The sequence below is a fragment of the Bison bison genome, unplaced genomic scaffold, assembly GCF_000754665.1.
Source record: "Bison bison bison isolate TAMUID 2011002044 unplaced genomic scaffold, Bison_UMD1.0 scf7180017864317, whole genome shotgun sequence".
Classification (NCBI taxonomy): Eukaryota; Metazoa; Chordata; class Mammalia; order Artiodactyla; family Bovidae; genus Bison; species Bison bison.
The window spans coordinates 3,389,433-3,393,615 of record NW_011494889.1 but is presented as its reverse complement, the minus strand read 5'-3'; the positions used below and the strand labels follow the sequence as shown (position 1 = coordinate 3,393,615).

The 4,183-nt window shown below is 52.9% G+C and overlaps 1 long non-coding RNA gene across 1 annotated transcript; it reads right to left on the bottom strand.

The window, feature by feature from the left end:
- Nucleotides 1-450: 450 nt before the first annotated feature.
- LOC104997886 lies at nucleotides 451-3,892 on the bottom strand. Its single transcript, XR_826371.1, has 2 exons — nucleotides 2,149-3,892; nucleotides 451-729 (listed from the first exon to the last, which is right to left on the bottom strand). It is a non-coding gene; the product is annotated as an uncharacterized LOC104997886 (long non-coding RNA).
- Between the last annotated feature and the right edge of the window lie 291 nt (nucleotides 3,893-4,183).

Genomic DNA, 4,183 nt, shown 5'->3' with positions numbered 1-4,183 from the left:
CCCACAGGCTAACCACCCCCAGTGACCCACATCATTTCTTCACAGCTTCTTCTGTCTGTTCTCAGGTTATCAGACGTCCAGATTGCCCCCTGGGACAGAACTCCTGCTTATGCAGGTGACAGGGATGACTCCCAAGCTTTTTTCCCTGTTGTTCGTAGCCCAGGCTTCCTGCCACCTCACCCAGGCCGTGCCTCTCCTCTGGCCCGTGAGTTTCCTCCTCTGGACCCTGCCGATCAAAGCCCAGAGCTGACTCCTGGGATCTGCAACACAGGCATCTCAGGCCTCACTCTTCCCCCTTCCCCACCCCTAACCCCACCTCTGGTCATTTCCTCTTTCAAGATGCAGACTGGGCTTGCAAGTCTGGTTAAACACCCCGTCAAATCTCCTATTTCCTGTTATTAAGAAGGAGAAAAAAGGCAGTTGTTCAGAATCTTCAGATGTGAGCAAATCCCAAGAGTATTTCTTTATTATAAAGCATCTTTCAGCAAAGAAGAAATTCCAGTGGCCAAAGTTTCGTATTTTTTTCAATGAAACAGAAACAGATATTTTAATTTAGAAGCAAAATATCGTGGTCCTTGTGCCTCTCTCTTCTTTCTTGCCCTTCTCCACATGATATTTGTGACTTGGTGACATCTTTCTTGCTGATGTTTGCATCTTTCTCATGCATCTTTCTCGTGCAGCCATGAAATCAAAAGATACTTGTTCCTTGGAAGGAAAACTATGACAAACCTAGACAGGGTATTAAAAAACATAGACATCACTTTGTCAATTAAGGTCCTTATAGTCAAAGCTGTGGTTTTTCCAGTCGTCATATATGGATGTGAGGGTTGGACCGTAAAGAAGGCTGAGCACCAAAGAATTGATGCTTTCGAATTATGGTGCTGGAGAAGACTCTTGAGAGTCTCTTGGACAGCAAGGAGATCAAGCCAGTCAAGTCTAAAGGAAATCAACCCTGAATATTCGTTGGAAGGACTGATGCTGAAGCTGAAGCTCCAATAGTTTGGCCACTTGATGCAAAGAGTTGACTCACTGGAAAAAACCCTGATGCCAGGAAAGATTGAGAGCAGGAGGAGAAGGGGGTGGCAGAGGATGAGATGGTTGGATGGCATCACTGACTCAATGGACATGAGTTTGAGCAAACTCTGGGAGATGGTGAAGGACAGGGAAGCCTGGTGTGCTGCAGTCCATGGGGTCACAAAGGGTTGGACATGGCTTAGCATCTACACAACAACATCTTTTTCAACCCAGTGCTTCAGACTACCTCGAAGGATTTTATTTGCCTTTCCTGTAAAGCTAAGCCCCCTCACCTTGACCGCTTTAGCCCAGGTCAGCACTAGCTCTCACCAGGATGGCAGCCACAGCTCCTCACCCTCTGCCTGTCTCTAGTCTCACTCACCCCACCTCTGCCTACCCTGCGCCGGCCAGGTCTCTGATCCTCTTGTTCTTCTTGCTCAGTGGTGAAACATTGTCTACAGAGGGCGGCAAACTTTCTCTGTAGAGGGCCAAATGCACACAGTTTAAGGCCACATGGTAGACCCTGCCATTCTAGTCTAGGTGGGACTATGCTCCAATAAAACGTTTACAAAAATAGGCAGCAGGCTAGATTCGGCCGTGGACTGCAGTTTGCCAACCCTGATCACAGAAGATGTGGACAGCTCAACCTGCCCTAAGACACCTCTCCGGATGTGGTTGCTTTCTCCCTCTTCACTTCTACTTCCCACACCCCTCTGCCACCCCCAGCCCACTCACTGCCAATTCCATATTGCTTCAGGTGGCCCCAATGCACTGTGTTCCTGCTGTGTCTTTGCATGCGACGGTTCTTCATCCTAGGCTTCACCCTTTCTCCACCTGGGAATCGCCCACCTCTCCCTCCAGACTCAGCATCACCACTCCCTGGGCATCTCTGTTCACACCCACTCCCAGCTGTTCACCCTTCCCGCTTCATTTGCCTGACCTCTGACAACACCAGCCCTTTTCTCCTCTTCCTTTGGATTCCATCTTGCCTTGTATTTTTCACTTTTCCTGCCTCTCCTGCCTCCCCTCTTCCATCTCCTGCCAGTCTTATCCCTGGTGCTCCTCGCTGCCCGTCTCCAGCCCCTGCTCCCCTCCCTCTCGTTGTGGGCCATCTCCTCCCTGTGGCTCACTTACCTCCTGGAAGCTGATGCTCCCAGAAGCACACCTCTAGCTGGACCTCTCCAGAGCATGAGACTCTGGACTCCCGCAGACGCCACACTCAAAGTCGCATCAGCTGCTCCCGCTCGGTGTGTCCACACCTCAGCTCATCGGCTCTGTTCCGGCATCCCTCGATGTAAGATGGCATCTCAGGCTGGATGTTTTTGGAGCATCCTCCAAAGCCCCTTAGCCACAGCCATCTGTCTGCCTCCAGCTGTTCTACCCGCTCCACCACATTGGTCCTGGGTCACTACCTGTGGTTCAACAAGACACCTCTGCCTAGATGCGCATGAGCCCGGCTGGCCATTCAGTCTCTTCCCAGGGCATTTGGAACTGGGTAGTGCTGGTGTTTCTTCAGGTGAATTGGCCTATTCTGTGTGGGTGGGGGCTGGGGGGAAAGGCATTTTCCACTACCCCAGGGCCTGGGGGGACAGCAGGAGCTGGTCTGAGAGAGAAGGAGGGCTGGGCAGGCAGGATCAGAGGTGAGAAAGCTGAGGTCAAGTCTGGAGCGTGAGGTGGCAGGGCAGGGGTCATGCGCCCACTGTACGGATGCTGAAGGAGACACCAAGGGAAGAGTGATGTGGTCCCCAGGTCAGTAATCCAGGCTTTGCTGCCCTGACCCTCCTTCCTCAACTGGGTCCCGTGCCCTCTTAGCCTCTGCTCTCTGCCAGCAGGGGGCTCCCCTGAATCTGAAGCCCCTTCCTGCTCTGGGTGGCTGGACCCCCCTGCATCTCTGCAGCTGTGCCCCTCTGCTGTGCCTTCCCTTCCCCCCAGTGCATTCCTGACAAAGGGTTGAGAGCCAGAGGGCTGGACTGACCTGCTGGGTCTGGGCTGGTTTGGGGCCAGGCCTTTCCTGACTCTGGTCTTCGCATAACAAGGTGATTCTCTTCCTCTGGCAGCAGGGGCCCTGGTGGGGGTGTGGGTGGGGAGGGGGCCCAGACTCCTCCTGCTGGCTCTGGCTTTTGTGGTCTCTTCTAGCCTGGACTGGGAGCCCGGTAGGCCCAAGACTCCGCAACCCAGACTGGCACAGCGGGCAGAGACTAGGGAGGGCCTCATGGTCTCAACAGAGTAGCAGGAAGTTTGCCTGAAGTCTCCAGCAGGCCATCTGCTCCCACCGAGCAGAGTGTGCAGTCTTGAGAGAAGCAGCCAGGGCTACAGACCCACTGGGGACTCTGTTAAGGGAGTTCATTTTTTTAAAGGTTTGTTTTATCTCTCTTTGGTTCATTCAGGTTGAATGTGTTTGCATACAGCCCTCTAGGCCTCTGTCCGCTGCTCCCCTGCCCTCCAGACCCCAGTGAACACCCTCAGACATAAAAGGACAAGGAATAAACAGTGGGTGCAAGATGAAGGAGAAGGGGGTCGGCCCTCCAGGTCCTTCAAAAGCATTCCATCCCTTTAGGTGAGTTCAGGGCAGCTGTCCCCACAGAAACACTCAAGGACAGCCGGACTCAAGAGAAGTGGCTCAAAAGGAGAAGTGGAATCACCTCCCCAGCTGGGCCATTGCAGAGGCCATGGTTCAAAGCAGGGCTATGAAAGACCCCAGCTGGCGGGAGGACACCCATACTTTCTGTCACTTTTACCCTATAGATGCTGATTAGCAATTCAACTCTGAGAGGTTCTGCATCTTTAACTAAAAAAAGAAAAACTTGGGTGGCGTCCTCATTGGGGTCATAAAGAGAAGTGAGAAAAGTGAAAGTGAAAGTCACTCATTCGTGTCAGACTCTTTGTGACCCCATGGACTAGGCAGCCATGGAATTCTCCAGCCCAGAATACTGGAGTGGGTAGCCGTTCTCTTCTCCAGGGGGATCTTCCCAACCCAGGGATCAAACCCAGGTCTCCCGCACTGCAGGCAGATGCTTTACCAGCTGAGCCAGCAGGGAAGAGGTGACCTTTATTTCTATGTGGAAGCACCAGTGGGGCATCTGCTCCCAGGTGGGTGGGTCATTCAGCCATTCAGCAAGCAGTGAACTGGAGGTGGTGACATGAAAGGGTCCTCAGGGACGCGTTCTAT